This window comes from Psammomys obesus, unplaced genomic scaffold (assembly GCF_907164565.1).
Source record: "Psammomys obesus unplaced genomic scaffold, mPsaObe1.curated_primary_1811, whole genome shotgun sequence".
In the NCBI taxonomy this organism is placed as follows: domain Eukaryota; kingdom Metazoa; phylum Chordata; class Mammalia; order Rodentia; family Muridae; genus Psammomys; species Psammomys obesus.
This window is the reverse complement of record NW_026585895.1, coordinates 24948354-24962731: the sequence shown is the minus strand read 5'-3', so window position 1 is coordinate 24962731 and position 14378 is coordinate 24948354. Positions and strand designations below refer to the sequence as shown.

The following is a 14378-nucleotide window of genomic DNA, read 5'->3' as shown; positions in this document are numbered from 1 at the left end:
GTCCTTGCCTCTTCTTCCATGTAGGTCACCAAGCATTTGGATTTGGGGTTCATTCCACCCTACCCAATTTCTGACCTCTGCTTAGCTATACATTACACTATTTCCAAATGAAGCTACAGTTGAAGTTCTGGAGTAATTAGGATTCTGGACATCCTTAATGGTGTCACCATTGAACCTGTAACAGGAAGGCTACAGTAAGACTTGAGACTATGCATTTCTACTAAGTTCTGAGCTGGTTCTCCATAGACCTTTTAAAACTCCAGGTGACAGTGTCTATACAAGCTAAGCCTAATGGCATACACTGACAATTCCTACCTACTCTGGAGGTTGACACAGGAGGATCACAAGTTCAACAACTTGCCTACAGAGTGAGTTCAAAACTGGCCTTGGGGGATCATGCTGGATAGTGTTATGTCAACTTGACCCAAGCTCAAGTCATCTAGGAGGAGGAACCTTCAATAAAGAAAATGTCTCCATAAGATCCAGCTGTAGGCAAGCCTGTAGAACATTTTCTTAATTAGTGATTGATGGGGAGGAATCAACCTGTCATGGGAGGTGCCATCCTGGGGCTGGGTTCTATAAGAAGCCAGGCTGAGAAAGCTATGAGGAGAAAGCCAGGAAGCAATACCCCTCCATGGCCTCTGCATCAGCTCCTGCCTCTATATTTTTGCACTGCTTGAGTTCCTGGCCTCACCTCTTTTAATGGTGTACTGTTATATGGAACTGTGAGCAAAATAAACCCTTTTCTTCCCAAGCTACTGTTGGCATGGTGTTTTATTGAAGCAATAATAACACCAAGACAGGGACTTACTACAACCCTGTATTAAAATTAAAAATAAAAAGAGAGTTAGTCATATAGATCAGTGGTAGATCCCTTACCTAGCATGCACAAGGTCCAAGTTTCAAGGTTCAATTTCTAGCGTCACAAACAGAAAACCACAACTATGTATATGAGTGAAAATGTTTTGGTGGTTGTTATCAGTTTTTTATTGGCAGGGTCTCCCACTGTAGCCAAAGATAACCTTAAACTCAACAATCTTCTTGCTTCAGATTCTACCACACATTCAGCTTAAAATCAGACTCACTGAGATGAAGACGGTGTATTTTATTATAGAGATGCCTTTTTAATTTTCAAGGTGTATGAATAGAATTCCTTTCATTGTTTTGTTTTTGATGGGTAGTGATCTCATTGTCTTGCTAAGGCTGGATGCAAGCTCCTGAGATCAGGCAGTCATTTGCTTCAGCCTACCCAGTCACCTGAGACTACAAGCCCAGGCCATCGTGCTCAGAAATAGACATAGGAACCTGCAAGATGAAAAGCTAATGGTCAGATGTGTTTTCAGTAAACATAGGCTGAAGAACACAGGGTGGACCTTGACCACAATGTGCCTTCCTATTGTCTCCAGTCTAACAGAATATGTGTGGTAACAGATGGAGAAGAAAGACAACTGACTCTTCACTGCTGTGCAAAGTTTAAGGGTGTCTTACTACCTGTTACTTTGGAAAGGAAGGCACTCCCACAGAGAGAGGTCAGAGGAAATGTGCCCAGTGTCTCTCCCCTCATAACCACCTTCCTTCTCTCAGACTTGTCCATCCATCTCTACTGTTTGTTTACCTTCAAACAGAACCAGAATGTTCCATACAAATAGTCATCTACGCTTCCATGCTACCCAAATGCCTCAGGGAGCAACCAAATCCTTAACCCAAGGCAATCATGGTGATGACAACCCCCTTGCAAGCATTACTTTACAGCTATGAGCTAGCCTATTCCGCCTGCTGTCAACGCCTTTGTTCAAAGGTCAAAGGGAAGATAGTCTTGCTGTGAAGCTCTAGCTGTCCCATAAGCTCCAAGCCACTTCCCCAACCTCCCAAGTATTGGGATTATAATCAAGTGCCATGAAGAAAAGATTTCTAATGCTATTTCTAATGTTTTCTAAATACTGTTCCTTTCCTGTTGGTTAGGACAAGATGTCTATGTGCCCTGAGAAACCTGGATTCCAACCCCAGTCATGAATACTCTAGTTTACTAAGATTGTTCTTACTTTAATTTTTTATGTATTTTTTTTTTGAGACAAGGTATTGCTATGTAGTTCTTGCTGGCCTTGAACTCACATCAGTCTTTCTGCCTCAGTCTTCTGAGTGCTGCCATTGCAGTTATGCTCCATCATGTCCAGCCTATGTTCCTTCTAAAGTAGGTGCTTGTTAACTGGGCAGATTACACCAACCATTGTCTGCCATTAACTACAGGACCCAGCACAGGACCTGCCAGGAAGTGCGTGCTAACCAAGAGTTGAGCATAGGCATCCAGACACGGCATTGATATTTTTAGCACATGCAAGCTGGGCAAGCACTCTGCCACTAAACTATATCCCAACCCATGCTTTCATTTTTTTGTTGCATCGTGGAACTCTACTTTGCTCTTTCTTTCTTTCTTTCTTTCTTTCTTTCTTTCTTTCTTTCTTTCTTTCTTTCTTTCTTTCTTCTTCTTCTTCTTCTTCTTCTTCTTCTTCTTCTTCTTCTTCTTCTTCTTCTTCTCCTTCCTTCCTTCCTTCCTTTCTTCCTTCCTTCCTTTTTGTTTTTTTGTTTTGTTTTTTGAGACAGGGTTTCTCTGTGTAGCCTTGGCTGTCCTAGATTTGCTTTATAGACCAGGCTGACCTTGAACCCGTAGTAGTCCTCTTTGCCTATGTCTCCCTGAATGCTGGGATTAAAGGTGTGTGCCACCATGCCCAGCTTTTGGGCCTCTAATTTTTTATGTAGCTGAGGGTGACTTTGAGTGCTTTCACAACTGAAATGCTAAAAGTACAGACATGTGTGCCTACACCTAGCTTAGTTAGAATCTGTTAAAATTTTGGTTCTATCATTTATTGTGTTGGTTGTCATGCTCATTTTATTAACTTCAAAAATACACACAGACATACACACACATTCCTTCCATATTTCCTATGCACCAAATGACAAAATTAGACTAAAGACCAGCAAGAACAAAGACTCCAGGTTATGTCACAGTTAGAAGCAATCCCTGCAACCACTTCTGTGTTTTTCAAATATTACCCATAATAGCTTCTACCTTTCCAAAAATGCCAGGATCATAGCTTCTGCCACTTCTAACACACTCCTTCCGCTTAAAAACTGTGCTTGGTAGTTAGTGAATTCCGGATAAGGAACTAAAAATGTCCAAGCAAGTCCTTACAGCATACTTCTCTGCAATTTTCTCTGCGTGAGACTCAGACATTCTCTTCTACCAGGCACCAAGCTGCCCGTGAGACTGAGGTCAGTGGTGTCCCACTGTGCCTTCGACTGGAGACAGTGCCTAATGATGTTAGAGGGCTAGGAGATTAGCAAATATTAGGAACCAGACTGTGGGCACAGACCAAGCTAAAGTGTCCCATCAGTTTCACTAAAACAAAGAGGAGGGATATTTTCTTCATTCCGCTGGCACCATGTTTATTTATCTGTTACGTCAGAAGTTAGACAGTGAAGAGCAATTTGTCATTAATTGACACTTCCCTAAGCACCATCTTAATCAACACACTAAGGCTGATTGTTCAACAGCTTCAGCTCCATCAAAATATGTTATTATTGAGACCTTCCGTGTATTCCAGATAAAGCAGGTCTATGACAGTTTTCTCATATGCCAGCTTAATAGTCCAAGGAAAGAAAGAAAGCAAGGAAATGAGCCTGACTCATTTGGCTCAGAAGTGTGACTTATTTTGAACAAATTCCTCATAACATGAAGTGGTTATTATAGTCTTTTTTTTAAAGTTATAAATTATCTGTTGATTAGAAAAATCTAGATGGGTACTGAAAAGAATTGACATCCGTGTTACAAATTCGTAGATTGCATTATTACCCACTTATTTCCTATCCTTTTTGTAAATCTGATTCTGTTCCATTATAAAAAAAAGGGATTCATTTTGTGTGTGTGTAGACTTGTACCATAGCAAGTGTGTGGAGGTTAGGGGACAACTTTTTGGGAGTTGTTTCTCTTCCACTTTGTTTTTGGAGCAAGAGCTCTCCAGTTAATTTTGCAATGGAACTGTGTGTGCAACGTTTGGGCTGTTCTCCTATCTCTGCTTCCCATTTTCCTACAGGGGTGCTAGGGCAATGATCAAAGACCCAAGCCATCCCGTCTGTCTGGCTTTTATATAGGTTTGGGGGTCACTGGGCCCCTTCCCCACTCCTTTGAAACCACTCCTCTGAGCTCCAATTTTGTCCTACACTTTGCTTTCTTTTGCTGTGATAAACACTGTTCCCAAAGAGCAACATGGAGAGGAGAGGATTTATTTGGCTCACTGGTTCCAGCCTATCTCAAGGGAAGCCAAGACAGAAAGTAGAGGCCATGGAGGAATGCTATTTACTGGATTACTCTCCATGGCTTTACTCTTATAAAACCCAGGACTACTTGCCCAGGGGTGGCACCCACAGTGGACTTGGCCCTCTTATACCAAGCATTAGTTTATAAAATGCCCCACAAACAAGCATCCAGGACAACTGATAGAGACTATACCTCAAATGAGGTTCCCTCTTCACGAATGACTCTAGTTGTGTCAAACTGACAGAAACTAACCAATACAACTGCGCTCTTGTTACTTTGACACACAAAAATATCACTATTAAGCCATAGCCTTTCTTTTCTTCTTTACCCCAAAACCTCATGCTAATATCACAATACTAAATATAATATAATTTTAGGAGTCCCACAGTCTAAAAATTTCAACACTTAACAGTTCCAGATCTCTCTAAAAGTACAAAGTCTCTTAATTGTAGGCCTCTGTAAAATAAAAAACAAAAATAAAAAATAGTTACATACTTACTTGTTAAGAGGGAAGAACCAGGATATAGTTACAAAACAAAAAAACAAAACAAAACAAAAAAAACCCCACCAATATCTTCAGATGTAAAACCAATCCTGTAGCTCAATATCTGTCATCTGAGAGTCATGGTCTTCAGGGCTCCAAAGATCTTAGGCAGCTCCACTTCTCTGGCTCTGCCTCCACAGCGCACACAGCTTGTCCGTTAGGCTCAGACCAGCTCCACTCTACAACATGCTGTCCTTGGTGGTCAGCCCATGGTGCTGGCATCTCCGATGTGCTGGGTTTCTCTACTGCAACAGAGGTTCCTCCTTCATTGGTGGCTTCAGCTGCTCTCTGTGACCCATTCAACCCTATAGTTTTCATGCTCCCAAACCAGTACCACATCGGAGACTCTTACACATCACCAAGTTCAGCTGATAACTCGAGATAAAGCCTTGGCCCTCTCTAGACCACAGCTTCTGTGTGTGCTGTCCCTGAGGAGATACTTCTAGGAAGATTTCACCTCAGTGATGGCCACCTAACCAACCAGAACACTAAGCTGCCTCCTGTGGTGGTAAAATTAACTTGATTTCCCTCAGCCTCACTTCATAAGACTCCCAAGGTCCTAAGACTTGAACTCATAAAATCCATCAGGTGACTGCTTATTGAAGGTACCTGAAACTGGGCAATGAAATCCAACTGTGGCACTGAGAGCTTTAAACTTTTCAGCTGTCTTGGCAAGATTCAAAAACATATAGGAAATAATTCACCATCCTCCTGAGGCACTCTGAAGCACTGTTTCTTTAAGGAGTCCCACTTAGCCCAGCCTAGCTAACTAACAACTCACCTCAGCTGTGTGCTGTGTGTACTTCCCATTCATCTGATTCCCCTCATGATGAAAACAAGTTTACCTCCAAATACAATAAAAACAAAAAGCACTTGAAAAAGTGGAACACCGTGGCACACACCTGTAATCACAACGACTAGAGGCAGAGCAGGAAGACTTGGAGTTCAAAGGCAGTTTTTAAAAACTCTAAAAATAATGCCACTCTCAAATCTTTAGACTTGTGGCAGTCTTGAGTCAAAACGCTCATCATTGCCAGGGAACCCACCGACGTGGGCAACATGATAACTTGTTGATCTATACTGTAGGCTTTTGGGGGGGTGTGTGTGTGTGTTAGTAAACAGGTTTTTTTTATTAATTTATTCATTTTACATCCCAATCCTAGGGCCCCCCTCCTCTCCTTCCACTCCCATCCTCCCTCCCACTTCCTCCTATCCCCCCTCCCCTACTCCTCAAAAAAGGGAGCCTCCTCCTTTCCAAACTCAGACCAGCTCATCCAGTACTATTAGAACTTAGACTATCTTCTTCCTCTGAGGCCTGGTGAGACAGCCCCACCAGGGGAAAGTGATTGAAAAGCAGGATGTCAGAGACAGCCCCCTCTCCCCTTTAGTAAACAGTTTTTACTGTAAAAATTATGTGCTGGCTGGTTTTATGTCAACTTGACACAGGCTAGAGTCACTGAAGAGGAGGGAGCCTTAACTGAGAAATGCCTCCATAAAACTGGGCTGTTGGCAGGCCTGTAGGGCATTTTCTTAACTAGTGATTAGTGGAGGAAGGTCCAGCCCCCTGTGGGAGGGGCCACTCCTGGACTGGTGGTCCTATAAGAAGGCAGACTGAGAAAGCCCTGAAGAGCAAGCCAGTAAGCAGCATCTCTCCCTGGTCTCTTCATCAGCTCCTGCTTCCAGGTTCCTGCCCTGTTTAAGATCCAGCCTGACCTCAGTAACAATGAACACTGCTCAACAGTGAACAGTGATGTGGAAGGAAAAACCAAATAAACCTTTTCTTCCCCGAGTTGTGTTTGGTCATGGTGTTTCTTCCTATCCTAACACAAGCTGTTTCTCACTTCTTTGCTTGGCTGAGCTTGAAGCCCTTTGAGGTAACCTGGCTTATCCTCTGTGAAAAAATAGAAAAGAAAAGAGCATGTTATAAACTTAGTCTGTGGACTAAGGAAGGAGAAAGGGGGTTTAATTTTCTCCCGAGTGAGGAGTTAGAGTTTGATGTGCCAACCACGCCTTTCTACAGAACAAGTAAGACCTCAGAGGCTATGGGCCTCTCCTCCCTGGATACAGAGGATTTTAGCTAACCTGTTGATTATGTGGTCAACAAAGAAAAGAGGAAAAAAAATTGTGGCCTTAAGACCAGTACTTTGATGAAGATTACTAAACTTCATCACTGGCTATTTTTCTCTCCTTGCTCGTATGCGTCATCTGTCAGGAGCCACATGGAGTGATAAAACTGAGACTGATCACTAACAATGGCTCAAGTCATGCCTAACGGTTTGACCCTTAAAGAGAGCCTCAGGTGTGCACCTCCAATCTGTTTTCAGACCTGGTGCTAGAAAAAAAAAAAAAAAAGGATTTCCCACACCAGATGAGGCAGAGCCAGACAGCCTGAGAGACTGCCCGGAGCAAAGCTGGCTAGTTGCTGACCTTCTCACCTTGCAGATGAAAACTGGCAATTTTCACATTTGTTTGTTTGTTTGTTTGTTGTTTGTTTGTTTGTTTGTTTTTCTTTGTGTGAAATTCACTCCCAAATGCTTCCGAGAGGAGGGAGGCCATCCCGGTAACAGCTGAGATGGAATCCCTAACAGCTCAGTGGGACCCTGAATGGATCTGAGGCACGTGATTGGTATCCATCTGGAAAAAAAAAAAATCCAAGTCGAAGGCTTCTGGCTTCTCTCAGCCTGGTCAGCACTGGAGCAAGTGTAACTGCTACTCTTCCTTCCAAGGCCAGGCTGTGCAGCCCCAGGAGCCAGAGGTTAAGCCTTTAAAGCTTCCGTGCCTTTTGCCCCTTTTTCCATGAATTAAATTGCAGTCTCAGCTGTGTGCTAGTGCTGTCCTCAAGGCCTGCCCACCCCATGGGCACTCTGGATGGAAAGCAGCTCAGAAGCTTGCCTTCTTCAGGCTTCTGCTTTAGGAGCAAGCAGCCATAGCCAACCAGCTCCTGTCTGACTTCTTCGCGGCCTCCATCCTTCTGCTGTAGTCCAGTGGTTTGAGTCTCTCCCCTCCTGTCCTCCTGTCTTGGGGGAGGGTCTAGGTTAGTCACAGCTGCTGTGTGGGGGTTACCTCCCTCTTACAGGGAGGAGAAGGTTTGGTGCCATTGTGGAGACGTGAGCCCTAATGTCTTCAAAGAACAGAAAACCAGGCCTCTGGTTGACAAAGAAGGCACTAAACATTTGACAGACGCTCTAAAGGATTCAAGGGCTAAGCTGCATTTTGTTTTGTTTTGTTTTGTTTTGTTTTGTTTTGTTGAGACAGGGTTTTGCTCTCATCCCAAGCTTGCCTCAAACTCTCCACCTTCCTGCCTCAGCTACTCACCACATGGCTAAGGCATTTTTCCAACACTACCCATCCCTTTGGCTTTTCTACCTGGGAACTAAAAACACCTTTAGAGAGCTAAAACCAAGCCTTCATGCTAATAGCAGAGAGACAGAGAGAGAGGGGGGGGGTCAACAGAATTTGTACAGAGTGGTTGAAAGAAAAATGAAGAATTTTATATGATTTAAATACCCATTGTACCACTGATGACTTGTCGGGGCCTACAGAGACATAACTCAGTAAATACTTAAATACTTTAAGGAAAAAGAAAAATTATAGCCTGGGAAAATATAGGTGAAATAGGATAATTAAATCTAAGTGAGACGAGAGAATGCACATGAGTAAAGAGAGGGTTCTATATGTATAATAAGGGGGTAATCCATTAGACAGAGTTTCCAGGAAGCCAAAGCAATATATATAATAAAAAATTTACATCTTGCCTAAGGACCACCTCCCATTACCATTTCTTCAACTTTTTTTTTTTTTTTTAATCTTAAGGCTCATAAGCATGAGTATTTATCTGCAAGAAGAGACTATTTGGGGAGTTTCATTATGGTTTTCTTCAAGTATTTGGTGGGGTGCCAAGTGCAAAAAGGAAAAGATTGCTTTGGGTAATTCCAGATCGCAGAACCAGAATCAATGAGTTTAAGTTAAGAGGAACAGATTTGGGTTAAAAATAAAGAACTTTCTAACAATTAGAGTTGTCCATAAATGGAATGAGCTGTCTGGCAAAGAAGTGAGCCCCCTGTTACTGGAAGTGATCAAACAGAGGCTGGCCAGCCATCTGTCAGGGATAGGAAGGATTTGTGCAGAGCGAGAGCATTATGCAACAGCGCGATACAAGGCTCTTCGTGACGGTTTTATTTATAATAGTCACAGAACAGATAGAATCCACCTACATGTCCATCACTAGGGGATTTGTTATTTATGACAGTCTTTAATTTTTTTTTTTCTTGCAGGTCTTACAGATAGTAACTTATTAAACAATGACGTGGGAGAAGCCGATGACCTGCTGTTTCTGATGAGGAAAGGAGTCTGTGGAAAAAGCCCACATGGAGACATGTGGCATGGAAGGACACCACTGAGAGAACAGTATTCATTCACAGTGACCATCCCTGGCATTTAGCGACAGGCCAGCTCTCCCCTACATTTGACAAGGTTGTCTGTGTTTTCTTCTTTAGGCGCTTGAGACTTGCCTCGTTAAGAGAAATACAGTTGAAAAAAGCAGGAACATCCAGGCGTGTTGGCCCAGGCCTTTCACCTCTGTCCTCAGTAGGCAGAGGCAGGCAGATGCCCTCGATGCAGAGTCTAACCTACTCTACATAGTCAGTTTGTCCCGGCGTACCTCAAACTATGATGAACAAACAAAAACCTTTCCCAAACGAATAAACCAATAGAATTCCACAAAACCAGAAACAACATTTTAAAAGTCCCTCATTATTAATCAGTCGCAGAGGCCTTTAAAACCTAATCGTTTATGATTTTCATTTGAAACACAGGTTGAGTGTTTTTTTTTTTCCTTATAAAATGTAAACATCCCTCAACGAAGAAACATTCCCTTCAATTACATTTACTTGCAATGGGATGAGTTGCTCATTTTGAGGGTCATTTTCACGTGAAGTCTGTGAAGATGTGTGCTGTATGTAATTAATGGCCTGTGCTATAGTTTGTCAGGCACGTACGTGGCTGACCAATGGCTGATCAACTGCATGTTTATAAGCTGGGGCCCCTGGTTCAGTCTTAGGGACTTGCGCTTATGCGTGTTATGTGTGTTCATGTGTATCTTGCATGAACACGTGTATACACAAAGACTGCTTAAGAAATAGGAAAAGAATCGCTTCTCGGCCTTTTGGCTAAGATCAAGTGTAGTATCTGTTCTTATCAGTTTAATACCTGATATGTCCTCTATCTGAGGACAATATATTAAATGGATTTTTGGAGCTGCCTTTGGCAGAGTACAGGGAATCAGAAAAAAGAAGGGGAGTTAGTCTGATGAGGAAAGGATAGGAGCTCCACAAGGACCAAATATATCTGGGCACAGGGTCTTTTCTGAGACTGACATGCAACCAAGGACCATGTATGAATGTAACCTAGAACCTCTGCTCAGATGTAGCCTGTGGTAGCTCAGTAACCAATTGGTTTCCCATAGTGAGGGGAACAAGGACTATTTCTAACAGGAACTCAATGACTGGCTCTTTGGCCTCCCCACCCCCCAAGGGAGGAGCAGTCCTGTTAGGCCACAGAGGAGAGCTTTGCAGCCAGTCCTGAAGATACCTGATAAAACAGGATCAGATGAATGGGGAGGAGGTCCCCCCTATCAGTGGACTTGGCAAGGGGCACGGTGGAGATGAGGGAAGGAGAGAGGGACTGGGAGGGAATGAGGGATCGGGACACGGTTGGGATACAGAGTTAATAAAATGTAACTGATAAGAAAAAAATAAAATTCAAAAAAAAAAAAAAAAAAAAGAAAAGAAATAGGAAAAGAGTTTAAAATTCCAAGCCAGATATCTCCAGGCCTCTGGTTTAGATTCTACCGCATACCAACCCTGCCTTCCTCCCCTTTATTTTTTATTTATTTGGGGATATGTCGCTGTATCTAAGAACAGAGGACCTACAGGGTGGCTTACAGCTGCCTGGAACTCTAGTCTTACTGCAACCACCATCCTCTTCTGACCTCTGTGGGCATTGCATGCAAATGCTGCCCAGACATACATGCAGCCAAAACACCAAAACCCATACAAATAACACACAAATAAAATGTTAACAATATTCTCCCTCCAACCCCCACTTTGTGTGTGTTTTCTTGGGGGTCTGTAGAAATCATTGAGTCCTTGGGAACTGGGTGTGGGTGCTAGGAACAGAACTCTGTTCTTCACTCCTAACCTTCTCTGTAGCCCCAGCCTCCTTTACTTTTGTATGTGCTACTAGCAGCCAGGTCTGGCAAGGCTTCAGTGTGTATCAGGCCCAGGGTAAGGACTTTTCACGCACTGGAGTCTTCCAAATGGCCTTCTGAAATGAACCTTGTTCTAAAACCAAGGCGCAGACACTCAGTCCCTTGCCAAGTTCATCGTTTGAAAGTGATGGAGTTGAAGTTCCGCGTGAGTGGGTCCAACCTCAGGACCTGTGGCCAACCTCGGTCTGTACCATGCTGCCTTCGAGAGGTGTGGGAGGCTCCATGATTTAACACGTGCGAAATGCCTGGCGGAAAAATGGGCAACTGGATAATTCGTTTTCTCTTAAACCTTTCCATTGCCATTTGGCCCCACAAGGCTTACAATTGTATTCCTCCACGACGCTCTAAAAACACAGGGGGGAAAAGGCAGCTGTGGGGTGGGTGGTTTTGTGAGTCCATTATCAATGAGAGCCATGTCAAAGTGGGAGTTGTTAGAAACTGTCCTCCGGATGCCATTCTGAGGCAGATCCTTTGATATCTCATCAATGATTTACATGGGTAGAACAGAAAATAAGCTGCTAGGGCTGACAGATGATAGCACGCTGCTAGCAGATGACACCCATCGTCAGCTCGGGAGGCGAGCATCCAGGACAGGATTAGAATTCCAAATGGTCTGGCAAGATGGGGAAGAGGTGGAGGCGAGAGGTTGCTCTTCATTAGCAACTAGCACAGAGTAATAGCTCCCGAGTGAGGGGCCAAGAAGACAAGCTCCCTGGTGTGGCAAGGGCCATGGCCGACAGCGACTGATTCTGGCTGGAGAGCCCTTGATGGGAGTAGCTCGTAACTGGAACAGAGACAGAAAGTTAAGTAGAATTCTGAAAATGTTCTGACAGATAGGACTACGTTGTTGGATACATTCAATTTTCCCTGTTATATACTCTATTCTTAAAGCAGTGCGTGTGTGTGTGTGTGTGTGTGTGTGTGTGTGTGTGTGTGTGTGTGTGTCTAGGTACACACATGCACTCTTCAGTGTTGTCAACATCTTAGAAAAAGGCACAAGGTGTAATGTGATGAGAAAGGAAAGAGGCGCCCCTTCCTTAATCTGAGAAAGTAAGGAAATAGGAATGGTGGCTCTCACCCTCATATTACTTGGGAAGCTGAGGCAGGAGGACTGCCATGAGTTTGAGGCCAGCCTGGACCAACCATACAGTGACAACATGAGTTCAGGCCAGTGTGAGCTGCAGGGTGGGACTCTGTTCAAAAACAGAAAGCAGATTGCCAACAATTTACTTAGGACCCCTTCGCTGAGCACTGCTTCCACGCCAGCCTTTACACTGTGTGCTTGGAGACAAAAGGACCAAGATAAGGTTTGTACCCTGAGCTCAAAGACAATCCCCTGTACATTTATAAAGGCTAGGTCCCTGAGCCATGCAGTGGTGGTACACTTCTTCAATCCTAGCACTTGGAAAGCAGAGGCAGGCAGCTCTCTGGGAGTTCAAGCATAGCCCAGTCTACAAAGCAAGTTCTAGGACAGCCAGGACCACACATAAAAATAAAAGCAATCAAACAAACAAAAAAGGCTGGGTCCCTGGAGTTCTTTGTAGCTGACTCTGTGCACCTCTCTTTAATTTCCTTTTCTTTCCTTCCCACTGTCTCCTGTTTTTTGTTTGTTTGTTTGTTTGTTTTGGTTTTTGTTTTCGTTTTCTTTTTATCTATGGGGTCTTTGGATCTGTGCTTAGGTCCCGTTCACAAGGCAGGATAGGTGTGTTCTGTGAAGTCCCTTCTACCTGGGGCTGTGTCAGAATATCCAGAATCCAGTACCTCTCCTCTTTCATTTCAAGAAATTCCTGTAAAATTATCTTTTACACTCTGGATAATCTTATTTACTTGTTTAAAAATTAATTTAAGAATTCCATATACTACTTAAGTATTATGTTCCCATAATTTCTTCCCCACCCTCCCTGACTTCCGACTCCTCCCATGTGCTCCTGACTCCTACTAAATTCATGACTTTTTCCTCTTTCATTTATTATTCTTATTATAGGTACATTCAATACACACACAGAGAGAGACATACACACAAGTGCAAGCCACCGAGGTAATTTAGTGTTGTTTATATGTCTATTGGTTTAGGGTTGACCACTTGGGATTGGATAACCTATCAGAGGACTTGGCCCTGGATTTCCCTCTCAACAGCCATTAATTGTGTCTCGCTCTTCATCTAGGCATGGGTCCTTATGTAATATACCCCATACACCTTGTGATGTCAACTGATGCTGTCAGTGCAGTCCTGTTTAGATGGTCATATTGTTAAGGCTTCACGGGCACTGCTCCCTGTTAAATATAGAAAACATTATCTCACAGTCAATATCCTGGACCTCTGGTTCTTATGACCTTTCTGCCCATCTTCTGCAATGTTCCCTTAGCCTTAACTGTAAGGGTTATGCTGTATATGTATCAATTGGGGATGACCCATGGCCAGTTGCATTTTGACTAGTTGTAGATTTCTGTCACTGTCTGCTAGAAAAAAAAAAAAAAGCTTTCTTGATGAAGGATAAAAATACACTTATCTGTGGACAGAAGAATTGGTATTTAGAATGAAGTTAGGAATTACACTGGTAGAATGGTAGTAGCAGGTTCTTCTCTAGAGTTCATGGCCTCACCAGCCACAGCCACAGGCATTAACCTAGGTGTACAGTACCAGACATCATTTCCCTCCTACTGAGCATGGCCTTAAGTCCAATTAAGTGGCTTTTGGTTACCACTAATATATAAGTGGCACAATTGCACGCTTGCCAGGCTAGTGATTGTTGAGGTCCATAGAATTTACTGTTGGGTGGGCATATTGCTTGCTTTTTTTTTTTTTTTTTCCTCTTGACAGCTTTCATAGCACCTTCAGAGACAGTGAGAGCTAATCCTCAGGGAGGACATTCCCAGGTCAGTGCTAGCTTGATTCTTCCAAGTCCCATGTTTGATGTGTATGGTATCTTCAGTATTAGGGTCTTACCATCAAGTTCCAAAGGCAACTGAGGGCAAGGCAACAACTGAGCTTATTTTGGTAGTGTCTTGGATTTCCATGATAAAAACTGGAAAGGAGATTTCTTATGCCTGGTACCAGGGGTTTTGTTAGAAAGTCTGTGACTCTTGGGGGATGTAGTATCATCCTGAGTGGCATAACTTTAAATTGCTCATATGTATTATTACATATATATACTTACATATATTATGTCTTTATTTTTAGTTGACATAGTGTTTCCCCATGGTTTTTGCAAACATCCTTAGTGGTTTTTATTCCTCTTCCCTTCCTCTCC

At 43.2% G+C, this 14378-nt stretch overlaps 1 pseudogene; it reads left to right on the top strand.

The window, feature by feature from the left end:
* The first annotated feature begins 10007 nt into the window (after window positions 1–10007).
* On the top strand, window positions 10008–10123 carry LOC129671823 (U2 spliceosomal RNA; annotated as a pseudogene).
* Window positions 10124–14378: the final 4255 nt, after the last annotated feature.